Raw genomic sequence first — 13,647 nt, 5'->3', positions numbered from 1 at the left:
CAAAATAGGAGAACTCCCGAGTAAGCGCCCGAGCAAAGAGGAATGTCCGACACGTGGACAAGATGACAAAGAAGAAATGGACCTGGAGGAAATAGAAAACTCAGCGTTAGAAGTAGGAAAAGTGAATAGGAAACGGTTGATAGGATTGCAACAGAAGGATGCAACATTAAGAGAATTATTATACATTGTGGTGGACGAGACGGAGGCATAGCAGTCTCCAACCTGATATTATCTTAAGGATGGGTTGTTTACGAGGTAGCATAGGCCCTGCGATATCCCTGAGAATGCTGATTGGGGGAGAGTTGTATATCAGGAGATATTAATATCCGCACTGTTCAGAAGACAAGTGATCGCTATAGCGCTCAAGATGGGACATACGGGGATAAGGAAGATGGCAGAGAAGATTATGAAACACTATATATAACATTATATGTTTGGTTCCCAGACACGGAGACCATTGTATAATAAAATATATATATATATATATATATATATATATATATATATATAACGGATTTTGTCATATTAAATATCTATTTTCGGGTGAGATAGCCATGTCGTCCTGATGGAAATTCCACAATAGCAGCCTCTACTTGGGATATTTCTGCGAGTGATATACCAGAGAAATTCTACCTTAGAGGTATCACGGAGTCCCAACCTCCGGAGCGAATATCCAAAGAGATATCGTGTATAATTCAGGGATGTGCTAATATCCAGCCATGGTTATCCTTCCCCGAATAGTGTTAACATTGTCTCAAAGGATAAGGGATAGGGTAGGATACATGGTCGAGAAAGCCATTACAACTTCCGATCTCAATGTGCTACAAGTAACACATTTCCTGTTGAACCATTCCAGGAGCAGCCACCGCATGACGCGAGGTCCCACACTGAGAATGGGGAGGGGATGATAAGTGACAGGCAGGCCATCAGGACAACATGACTATCTCACCTAAAGATAGTTCTCCCATGTCAAAATCAATTTTTTGGGCTCGAGCCATGTCATCCTGATGGAAGTGTACCAGAAAATTATTATTATTAGTTGTGACTAGAAGAATTTTAACCTTTTAAACCCCATAGATATAAGCATACTTCCTTTAGTATTGGTAACTACGATACCAAACTATGAGAGTAACCAAAATAATTGTAAAAAGTAGGAGCAAAGGAAATCAATAGCACAGTGCTACTTACTGTGAAGAAGAACTTTGTCTCCAGTAGATGAAAAGACTGAAGTCTATAAAAGGAAGGTTAAAAAAAAATTGAGGTACACACTTTCATTCTATATAGTAGGTCCAATGAAAGGAAAATCAAAAGGAACAGTAGCCTTTTATTGTTTCCAAAAATTCATACATGTAACAGTAGCAATGCAACATTATATAGAGTGATATTTAAAAAAAAAATGAAGTTTTCAGACCCCCAAAAATTATGTAACAGAGTAGTAAAATAGTAACACTTATGACATAAAAGGAACATATCACATTTGACTCTTTACAATCTTGACAGGACATCTGTCGTCACATTGTGAACCCCTTCAAGGTGAACTGCTGAGAGATGCCGATTCCTACACTTTGTTAAAGTGAGGATGGCTAGGATCACATGATTGATCTGAGGAGATCTGGAGTCCTGTCTGTTAACACAGTTGACTATCGTCCAGTTGTTAATGACTAATTTGATGTGTGATTTCGTCTTTAGGTTCAGTCTCTTCATATTCAGATACAATGCCATAGCTTCCAGAATATTAATGTGAAATTTCTGAAATGTGATTGACCACTGACCCTATACTTTCTTGAAAAAGGAGTGTCCCCCTCCCAACATCGCTCTGAGGTATCCGTGTGAATAGTCCTGGAAGGAGGAAGATACTACAGAGGGCCATGTGTCGATAAACTCTTGGCAGTGGACCACAGCTTGAGTTGCTTTCACAGTAAGACCAGGGTTTTGTGGCGAAGATCTCTCCGAGCATTTGATGCCTTTCTTCTCCAGACTCTATTAGCATCTTTGAGTCTTGCTTTCAAGATTCAGTCCATCATAGCAGCAAACTACAGTGAACCCAAGACTCTTTCCTGTTGCCACCTGGTGAGTACTCTGGAACAAAGTAGGCACCTGACAGAGTTGGCGATTTCCTTTCTCTTGCCTTGTGGTACAGAAAGGGTATGTGACTTTAGATTCCAGTGAAGTCCTAGCCACTGGAATTCCTGAGCCGGAGATAGCCTGGAGTTTTCGAGGTTGATTTGAAAGCCCAAAGACTGTAGGAATTTCATGACTTCTTCGGCTGTCAGAAGACATTCCGACTTTGTTACACCTCCGACTAGCCAGTCGTCCAGGTACACCATCACCTGGAGGCATCTATTCCCTAATTGTTGGACAATGGCCTTGACTATCTTCGTGAAAATCCTCGTAGCTATACTGAGTCCGAAGGGCATAGCTCTGAATACGTAAGCCTTTCTTGCCAGTCTGAAACCAAGGTAGGGGGATAAGGGCAGACTTATCAGAAGATGCCAATAGGTGTCTGTAAGATCTATGGATACGGTGTAGGCCCCATTGGGTAGTAGGGTCCGTATTTGCAAGATAATCAGCCTCTCAAACTTGTCGGTCAGAATGAGTTTGTTTAGTGGGGACAAGTCCAGAATAGTTCGAAGAGTGTTCAAATCTTTCTTGGGCATGCAGATTAGCCGCCTTTGAATTCTCATGGATTTAAAGCAACGGATGACTCCTTTCCGGAGAAGATACTACACACAATCCTCTAGAAATGGTGTTGTGGGTTGGAAGAACCTCTTGAACTAGGGTGGTTTCTGTATCCATTTCCAGCCTAGTCCTCTTGAGACTATGCTGTGAGCCCAGGGATTGAACTCTCATCGACCCCTGAACAGGTGAAGTTGTCTACCTACTGGAAGCTCCTCATTATTGTTGTGGAGGGCCTGCGTCTTTAATAGACTTGCCCTTACTCCCTTGGCCTCTAGAATGACCACCTTTTCCAGATCTTCCCCTTCTACTGGTGCCCTTTTTTTGAGCTCTGGCAGGGTGGAAGGTGGTGGTGGCTCTCTCATACATTGGGTTGAAGGCTAGAGACTATGATACATACTGCTGGGGAACTGTGTATACAGTCTGAGGGATAGTGGCAACTGAGGATGTCGTGACAGGAAGGGATTTCCTTCCTTTAAAGTGTCGTCTGGGCTTCTTGCCCTTAGATTGAGGTCCTTCACTGGGGGTAAATTTCTGTTTAGAGGACATTCCTTACTTGTCTACAAGGCTCTTATTCTCCTGAGTCGCTTTTTCCATAACATGCTTAACCAATTTCTCAGGGAACAGGTCCTTCCCCCAGATATTGAAGTCAATCAGCTTTCTAGGTTCATGCCTGATCATGCTCTTCTGGCTAGGAAGAAAGCATGGAGATCTCATTGAAACATGGTTAGATGAGTCTTCGCCAAGACAGGGAACAGATCAAATTTGGAATAATTTCCAATAAGCATCTCTACATAAGATTGGAAGGATAAAGAGGAGATAGTCTCTCTTTAGCTTCTAATTCTTCCCTTAATAGAGATTCGGGAATTCTAGGCAGTTTCTCACTAAACTGCTTGTCTCCGATGTCTTTATCTAGTTTTCCAACAGTAAAGGTATGTTAGAAATCCTCCCAACTATCCGAATCATAAGGAAAGGTTAGGGAGACAGGTTTGCACTCCTCTAGCACTGGCAATGGTATACTAATACTACTGCTTTCTTTACAGCCTCTAAGCTTTTAGAGGCAAAAGGTGGAGACAGAACATAGTTTCCTAGGGGGGCTACAAAGGTGGCCTGCTTGCTGCCAAAAGCAGAAAGTTGGGTATTAGTGAATTTGGCCGTCTTATGCTCCTTAGCCAAAAGAGACTGAGGCTTGCTATGGTCTAGGATGATTGTTTCCTTAGGGATCGTATCATCCCTAATGGACGCTTCCTTGTTAAGCCTTACATAGCAGAAGGATAACTATCGATCAATGGGAAGAACTCCAAGTCCGAGATTGGTTTGGAACCCAAACCCCCTCCGATGTGGAGGTACTCTTTACTTAAGGCTATATGCTCAGCATAATGTCAGGGTTCTTAATTGTGCATTCTGGTAGGATCAAAGTTGGGGAAGCCTTAGAAGCAGGTGCCTTTTGTAAAGCTTCCATCCTCGACATGAGGTCCGCTTAAGAATGTTCATGTTTGGCGGTTAGGTTTTCCATGAAAGCTTTCATGGATGCCATAAATTCCATTTGACTAGGAAACAAAGGTTTGTCTATCATAGGCACAGTTGTGGAGGTAGAAGCTGCGGCCTGAGCATTAGGGATGGGGGAACAACCTAAAGAAGCACTGGGAACTGTACTCACCCGAGGTATATCCAATGACTCCTTAGACGCTTCCGTAGTCAGCAGGATCCTCTCCCTCTCTGATGGCACAGAAGAAGCTGTTAGCATGTTGTTAGCATCGAGGCTCATGACTTGCAGAGCACCCGGAGCTTCATCATCCTTATGATCTACAGGAACCAGCGGGAGTTGAATTCCCAGTAATTGGTGACCAAATACAGCAGTCAACTCAGCCTTGAGAAAGAGGTCCTTCAGTTCCATAGAAGAAGGATAAGGGGCACCTTCTTGAGAGCTCTTCTGGAAGCCTCTAACCCATTTTTCCGACTCCATTCTTGCAGGTCCAAGGAGACATCAGTGATGTGGAAGCCGGTGTGAAGGAGGTCCCTGCAAACCTGACAGTTAGTAGGGTCCTAGATTGTAATGGATCTTTGGGAAACATGTTTCCAGCAGGTCTTGTGGCCACAGGACAACTTGACCTGCCTGGTGCAGTTGACTGTTGAACACTCCATTTCATCAGTAACCTGTAAAGAAGAAAAAATTTCAATGAGTACACTTTATTAGAAATATTTCTCCTTAAAATTATTCATACATATGAAATTTTATATAGAAAATAATTCTTAAGATTAATTTTTGCAGATATATGCCTACCAGCTAAATAATAGCGTTAGACTATAAGATAATAAGGACTCATGCCAAACAGCTCAGAAATCATCAGAAATTTATGAGATAAACTATCAAAGACAATGTGGTAGGAATATGGAGGAAAGGTTCACATCATAGGAACACCAGGACCTCCAGAGTCGGTCTATTGGACAACCTAAGAGGGCAAGTTCATTTATCATACTGCCTAAGCCGGCAAAAACTACTCCGGAAGCAGTAGTAGCTGGGTTAAGGCGGGAACTATTTCTAGTAGCCAAGATAAAAACTGACCTTGCAATACCACAGGTATGTCGACATAAAGTGGCAGAGGCATTGTCAAGTCGACAGAAAGAGAGTGGACAATCCCAGAGGAAAGGGTCCACACTCAGGGGGAGAGGTAAAGGAATGAAAGGTAGCTAATAAGGGAACCTGTCAAGACCTGATCATTATCATTACCTTATGAAAAGACGGGTTTAGCCCGTAAGGAAATGAGAGCCTTACAAGATGGCCAGGATACTTGGAATTGGAAATTCTAAGGATGTGCTGACAACCAGGCATTATCCAGTCGACCAATTTCAGAAGACAATGTTCCTCATATATGGAAGAGGATAGGAAAGAGCAGATGGCCTGGCTAAGGCTGCAGCTAAGGTGGCAGAGGGAATGACCCATAGCCAACACACAGCCATTGCTAGAAGGACTCAAGCTGACTAAACCAGAAGCAGAGACAGAAGGCGACACTTCTGCAAAGATAGGCTAACCAATAAAGGGAGTAAAGACTCCTCAGCAAGAGGAACATAGTGTGGAGAAAATTGTTTTTATTTAATTGTTGAGTGGGAACTTCTTCTTCCAAGAAAGTTTCCCTATGTCAGAGGACAAAGATCAGCAGGGGAGGAAAAGGAGTACTATCACTCAAGGCACAAACACCCTGTTAATAACTTTGATGACATAGTTCACATACCATCACTCTAGATGCAAAAAAATAAGAATTGTACTCTGTTCAGAGGCCTGAAAACTCCACACGTGAAATAAAAGTAATTTGATGGCCTACTTAAGCTTTGTCAGGTCTAAAGTTATTTACACCCTTAGGCTATGTTTCAGCTCCGTCCCAGGGACCTCAGTGAGATGCTGGACAGGACTTTTACGTTAAGTAATTATTGACAAAATGACAATGGATAGGAGCAGTGATGTATTGTAAAGTATAAGTTAAAGATAGGGATCTTTACCTTCGAAGCATAAAGATTAAATACTAAGTCACTCGCTAACACATTATTACTCTTAAGTTACTTAGACTTACTTATTCCTTCCAATATATCAGGTATACTGTCCTGAGATTATATATTCATAATAGACAAAATCAAATAAATGATGGAGTAAAAATACAAAGAGGTTATTAACCTAATCTTGCTTTATCATACAAATTTACATGGAAAGAAACGGACATCTGAACATCAAGTATAAGGATAAAACAAATAAAATTTAATAAAAGAAATACAAATCAGAAGACAATAAAAATATGCATGACTCGAGGTCTCTTCTAATGATTAAGGATTGAAATGGGGTCGGACACGCAGCCCTAGGACCCAGAGACTAGACTAGTCTTTAAAGCAGAAGTTATATGCAAAATCTGTACACACAATCCCACGCACTCAGCCCGAAATATGTAAAAGCCAGCTAAACCTAAATCAAGTAAATATTAATCTAAGCTAAAAAGGGAGGAAAACTAGTGGCCACGTGTTTTACCTGCACTCCTTACAGAAAGACAGCCATTGTGCTTAAATGGCTGCTATAGCTTGTTGTTGGTAGTTTGCCGTTGACTGGATAGTTTGCACGGTTTGCACGCTTGACTGGCCCACCCCTGGAATCCTCGCTTTCGGTAGATAGGGTTTCCCAGGCTCGTCTTCTTCTCTACCTCCAGCCGACAGGTCCTGGTGGGAGTCAAGTTGGGGTGGGAGGATGAGCCAGAGATACACAGATTGCCTGACCAGGTCGGTCAGCCGGTTACAACTACGGCTCGTACACGAATGGACATACATCTTAAAATTAACAGACTTGAATTAGTACTGAGAAATAAAAGCTGCATTCAAGTCAGCAGTATTAAAATTACACTCAAAACCTGGGTAACAATTCATCTCAATACAGGTAGTTTGAGGAAACAACCATCGTATGCCAGCGTAAAGCTTTTGCTGTGCGTTTCTAAGCTGTGACGTCACGAACATGGCGTACACTATTGTCAACAAGTTTAGTTAGTTTAAAATAGTTTTCCCGATGTTCTCGGTAAAGAAAACGTAAACTAAGTATGGGAGTGAAAGTTTAAGGGATAACAATAATATTGGAAGCGAGACTATAATACGAAAGGAAGAAAAAGAGTGAAGAAAAATTCTTCACACAGAGCACAGAATGGGAAGCAGTAGACACAGAATAGGCAACTGCAAGGCAGTACAGGAGAACCTCAAGGGGTGCCAACTCTTTGCCTAGATAGGGTTAGGCCATAGGGAGAACTGTGCAGGAAAGCCTAGCCTACCTAGTGGGTGAAGAAAAAACTTAATAGCTAGAGTAAAATTACTTGACAAGAGGAACTTTAGTTCCCAGTACAGTTAGGCTATGGCCTAACCAGGAAGAGGAAGGGGCAGAGAAAACACCCAAAGGTGGTCTCTAAGGCAGCAGAGAGATTTAGTCCAGGGAAGGAAAAAATCTCACCCACCTAGAGCCACCTAGATAGCCTACAAGCTATCCTGTCCAAATATGGTGACAAAGAGTACTTCAGCCGCCACAGAACTAGACAGGGATGGGAACAAAGCTCCACAGCAGGTAGACACATTAGCAGGCACAAGGGTAAGGGAAAAGGGTGGTGATGGGAGTCTCAGAAATTGATAAGGCGGCATGACAGGAAGGCCTAATTGCCATATGAGAGCAGCAATAGTGTTCTAAGGGGTCTGCAGTGATAGGGCACAGAAGACAAGTCCTCACAACTAGCCATAGCCTACCAAAAACTAAAAGGGAAGCCTAAGAATGGGTAAAGGGGCACAAGGGGGTCTACCTCTCAGCATTATAACAGGGGGTAATGCATTCCAATGGGTGAACAAGAAGTAGACATGTCCTAATTCATGTATGTAGATGTGTGTTGTACATCAAGGTAAATGAACTCTTTAATCATGAGAATTCCACAAAAACCTATAACTCAGCATATTGTTGTAGCAAGATTGCATTTTGGTAGCGAAGGGAGTTTAGTTACCTTTGGGCGCTCGAGTTGACAAGTCCCTCACCCGACAGGGTAGTTGTGTACAGTGTACTTATGAACGAACCTTTTGTAATAAATGAAGAAAACCCATATTCCGACGTCTCATTATCCGTCTACATGAGTCATATTGGTGTCAGGTGTAAAAATACGTCTGTTTGTGTTTGCTGTGAGTGAAGTTGTTCTTTGAGCCGGTGAAATAAAAGTTCAAGATGCCTAGATACACAAGGACTAACATAGCAGACGCTGCTTCTGCAGGAGATGAGAACGAAGGAGCAGTGGGATATAGCATTCCCGATGAAGAATATAGACAGGAAATTAGAACGCAAAAATTGGAAAATAAGTTAGAAACCTTAGAACAGTTAATGAACAGATTCTTGGTTGAATGAGAAGAGGTGCGGCGCGCAACCATAGCATATCCGATGTACATAAATGAAGTTCAAATGCACACAAGTGAAAGTACACATGCACAGCCGAGTGAAGATACGCATATTGTAGTTCGAAAGTTGCCAGAACTCCAGGCAAGGGTTTCAATCGATTGAAGTGTTTTTGAGAGACTTTGAACTGGCCACATATGGGTGGTCAGAAAAGAGAAAATGCTATTCAAACAATTAGACTGCTGAAAGATGCTCCTGCAATGGAAGTAATGTATTGGCCACAAGACAGTTTAAGAAGTCATACTGAAATGAAACGACGTTTGATCGAGAAATATGCCTTGCCTGATGCAAAAAAGAGAGACTTAAAAGAAAATTACAAACACAAAATACGGGAAGGTGAATCCGTTCTTAGTTTTGCAACTCGCATTTTTCGGGATTGCAATTCGTTTGCTACCCGGAGTGCCAATCTCCCAGAAGGTGATAAAAAAGCAAATGCCCGTAAACATATTCGCAGATTAGTAAACCTGTATTTATGTGGTTATTTATTTAATGACAATTGCTCATTAGCAGACGTAGTGAGTGCCATACAAAACATTTAAGACAGTTTGCCAGAAGAAAAAAATGACTGGAAATAACTGGCACGGTTCCAAGAAGTTGGCAGCCCTGAGAGGCACTCGACCCCCGAAGAGAGGTAAGAGGGAACGCAGTCAACAAATTAGAAGGTGTTGGCAGTGTGGGGGAGAAGGGCACCAACGAGTGGAGTGCTCCACCCAAGGATCTCCCCACTGTTGCATTTGTCAGGCCTACGGTCATCTACTTCGGGGGTGCTCAGCAAAAAACGCGCATGGTGGGAGGGCTGTGGAGCACATACACCTCCCCCCCCCCCCAACATCTGAGGAAAAAGAAACAGAGGAAAAGGGAGACGAGGGAGTTAGATGCTCAAGCCCCCCACGCATGACGTCACAAGCATTAGCCGAGGAAGTGGTAACGACGGACGTGGTGACAGAGCAGGCACTGGGACCTCCATCGGTAACCCCAACCTCACCCCCACAGCACTAGGGAGCAGCGGCGCTACAGTCAGCGGCATCCATCGTCCTTGACACGCCAGGAGGAAATAAACTACGCATAAACCATACAACAATTGTCAACTTTAAGGAGGGATCTCTGAAGTTTAATCATGATGTTTTTGTCTTGTTCACCTTAGGAAGTCCATGAATCGAGGCTATTTTATGCATTTTGGGGGGAAATGATACAATAACAATAAAAGCAGGAGGGTACATTTTGCCGATAGAAAGTCATGAGAGATTAAGTGCTTGTGCGGGCTCGGAGAGACATTTAAGTAAGGTAACAGCTGTACCTAAAAGAGGAGAAGTGTTGTCTCCCCAGACACTTACGAGCATATCGGTGACCCCATGTCGCCCTCTTCCGGAAGAAACCAAGGACATCTTTAAACCCCATGACAATTGGGCCCATATGATATTAGAGGGCTTGACGAAAATAAAAGAGAACAGAGCTGATATAGCGATAGTTAATTTGTCAAATAAAAGAGTTGCGTTTGGAAGGAATTCTGTGTGTGAATTAGAGTTATGTGAAATTGCTTATAATGGGATGTTGGGAGCCACAACTCCAGCCCACACAGACGAAAGCACTCAGAATTTGATTATGCAAGCACAAAAACTATGTCCGTCAGAATATCAACCTGTAGTTAGTGATATTGTCAATAATTATTCCGATGTAATTGCAATTGGAGATGAGCCACCTCGGAGGATTGATCGATTTCCCTTTAGCATTGAAACTGGGCGGGCAGAGCCGATAAGGTCATGGCCTCATAAGGTACCCATTCATTTTCAGGGAGAGATAGAAAGGGAAATTAATAAATTAAGGGAACAAGGGATAATTGAGGAGAGCGAGTCCCCCTTGGCTTCTCCAATTGTAGCTGTTAGAAAAAAGGATGGTTTGGTAAGATTGTCTGTTGATTATAGGAATTGAATGCAGTCACTAAGGATAATGCATTTCCATTCCCCTCGATTGAAGAATTACTTATGAAGGTACGGGATAGTAAATATTTTACAACTGTTGATTTAAAATCTGGATACTATCAAATACCCATTCAGGAAGACAGTAAATGTTAAACGGCTTTTATAGCTAACGATTAACTATTTCAGTTTAATTTTCTTCCGTTCGATGTTAAAAATGCTCCAAGTCAATTCTCTAGAGTAATGATGGCAGTTTTGTCTCCCTTACTTAGTAATAATGTTTTTGTTTATTTAGACGATATCATAATTACAGGGTAAATGGCTGAAGAAAAATCTGGATACTATCAAATACCAATTCAGGAAGACAGTAAATGTTAAACGGCATTTATAACTAACGATTAACTATTTCAGTTTAATTTTCTTCCGTTCGATGTTAAAAATGCTCCAAGTCATTTCTCTAGAATAATGATGGCGATTTTGTCTCCCTTAATTAGTAATAATGTTTTTGTTTATTTAGACGATATCATAATTACAGGGTAAATGGGTGAAGAACATAATAATAATTTTCATAAAGTTTTAGAGGCATTGCGACGTAATGGTATGAAAATAAATTTGTCAAAGTGCAAATTTTTCTGTAAACAGGTCGAATTTTTAGGTCACATAATAACCCCAGAAGGTATCCAACTGTACCCCAGTAAAGTAGCGGCTATTAGAGATTTCCCCAGGCCATGTAACTCTAAGGAAGTAGCTGGATTCCTTGGGCTCACTGGGTATTACCCTAAATTCATAAGAGGTTTTGGAGAGATAGCGAGACCCTTAGATGCTTTAAAGAAACAAAAAGTAATAAATTGCGGAATGGTAGAAGAAGGGGCCTTTAACCATTTGAAAGCTGCCTTAACTAGCAATGAATTACTTGCATATCCTAGATTTGATCGCCCGTTTTTAGTGACAACAGATGCGAGTAGCGTAGCTATTGGTGGTGTAGTTTCTCAACAAGATGATAAAGGCAGAGAGCGACCCATTTGTTTTGCTTCCCGGTCATTAAAAGGGGCAGAAAAGAATTTTAGTACATAACATCGAGAGGCTTTAGCTATTCTTTGGGTTTTAGAGAGGCATCAGTTCTTTTTATTAGATCAGTCAATTGAGTTGCAAAGTGATCATCGCCCTTTATGTGATTTGTGTCATGAAAATTATTTGACCTCTCGACAAGCGAGATGGATTGAGAGATTATTAGAGTTTAATATAAAGGGTTTTCACCACATAGAAGGTGAAGCTAACAAGGTAGCTGATGCTCTCTCTAGAGGTGCAGTAATAGGAGTATCAACTGGGGCACAAAAGAGGAACGAAGAACATAACCAAAATATTGAAGACCCCCATCAAAATAGAGAAAATAGAGAACGGGGTGTGAATTCTCCCGATGCGCAGTCAGAAGACGGGGTGAGAGTAGAGAGAGAGAGAGAGAGATATGAGCGGCGAAGGTGAATATATGTGGGTGGTCGAGGACATGACCAGGGGTGTACAGAATGAATGCCTTGATGATGCAGGTTTGATTGACTTGGGAGATAGGGACATAAAAGAAGTCCGAGAGGGACAGAAAAAAGAGGAATGGATGGAAAGAGTGCGAGCAGTGATTAAAGGCGAATCGAGGAGTTATCCGTCATTTCTGAATGTGCCTTGTGAGAGTTTTTTTTATAGAAAATGATATCTTATATTGTGCTCACGAGAAGAGAGGAGAGGAATTTTGTGCACGGGTAGTTCTTCCAACCCTCTTTAATTAATCGAGCCATCCACATTGTACATGTAAGTCCGTATGCAGGGCATTTAGGGATTGATAGAACATTAAGGAGAGCACATGAATCCTTCTTTTGGTTAGGAATGAAAAAATCTATAGAGAATTACATAAAAGTTTGTCATGCTTGTAGCTGTTTCAAAGAACATAAAAACACTACACCGGAAGCCAGAAAGTGGCCTGTGATTCCTATTAAATTTTATAACGTGCATATGGATGTGGTAGGACCATTCCCTACTGGTTTAACACAACATAAGTGTATACTGTATGTGTATTTGTGGATGCATTTACTCGGTACACTCATACTTACGCAATGTTGGATAAATCGGCAAATTCATTAGCACAGGCCCTGTGCTTTTTCATTACCAGGTTTGGTTACCCGAAAATTTTGATAAGTGATAATGGTCTCGAGTTTATAGATATGGTGGTGAAATATTTCACAGACTTGATGAAAATTGAACACTTTTCAGTGACCGTATATAGGCCTTCAGCTAATGGCTTAGTGGAATCACATAATAGGGAAGTTCTGCAAATTTTACGTTACTTAGTGGCTGATGACCCCATTCATTGGCACGCCATGCTTCCTACAGCTGAGCTAGCCTTGAACATTGCGTATAATGCTTTGCTCAGGGACACGCCTTTCTTTTTAGTGTATGGATAGGATCCAGTGTTACCATATACGGTACTCATTAATTCGCAACAATTACCAAATCATTCAACCGAGCAATACCGTGTATATTTATCAAATCTATTGAGGAGAGTAATGAACACCACTGAGAGGTTTTTAAAAAGAGCTAATAAAAAACACAGCTCAAAGTATGATGGTCAGTTCAAAACCGCACCGGTAAAAGTATTTATGGGCGATCATGTCTTTTTGAAACGATTACAACCTAGGAAACACAAACTAGAGCCAGCGTATTTGGGCCCGTACCGAGTAAAGATGGTTAAGTCTAACACAGTTGTGATACAAAGCATTATTAATGGCGCAGTGTCCGAACATCATCAGGCACATATAAACGTGGTGCCTGAAGAGGTAGTTTTCAAAAGTGATCCTCCTTACCCCTACATACGTGACATTCCTCGTGTTGATGAGTAGAAAATTTTCTTTCGTTTGCTGTTGTGGTTGTTTGAACAGACCTCATTTCTTCTTTTGACATGTTTTAAATAAACTTGATGATATCATTATGTTCTTATGTTGATGCTTAATGTATACATAAAATGTGGTAATTTTGCTGAGTGTGGCAATACGTATAACATTGCTGAGTGAAACTAAAAACAATCAGAGGTTAAATAGGTCAGGTGAGATCTGTCAGGCGGAT

General features: G+C 41.5%; 1 protein-coding gene across 2 annotated transcripts in view; it reads right to left on the bottom strand.

Moving 5' to 3' along the window:
• LOC137643481 (uncharacterized) overlaps window positions 1-13,647 on the bottom strand; it is a 72,691-nt gene that overhangs the window by 43,384 nt on the left and 15,660 nt on the right. The window contains exon 2 of one of the 2 annotated variants that reach the window (XM_068376259.1): window positions 6,692-6,876. The exons of the other annotated variant lie outside the window; for it this stretch is intronic. The gene's annotated coding sequence lies outside the window, so the exon portion shown is untranslated. The remainder of the gene's footprint in view (window positions 1-6,691; window positions 6,877-13,647) is intronic. 2 annotated transcript variants of the gene reach the window in all.

The sequence above is a fragment of the Palaemon carinicauda genome, chromosome 1 (assembly GCF_036898095.1).
Source record: "Palaemon carinicauda isolate YSFRI2023 chromosome 1, ASM3689809v2, whole genome shotgun sequence".
NCBI classification, from domain to species: Eukaryota; Metazoa; Arthropoda; class Malacostraca; order Decapoda; family Palaemonidae; genus Palaemon; species Palaemon carinicauda.
The sequence above is the reverse complement of the archived record's forward strand: the minus strand, read 5'-3'. Positions and strand labels throughout refer to the sequence as shown.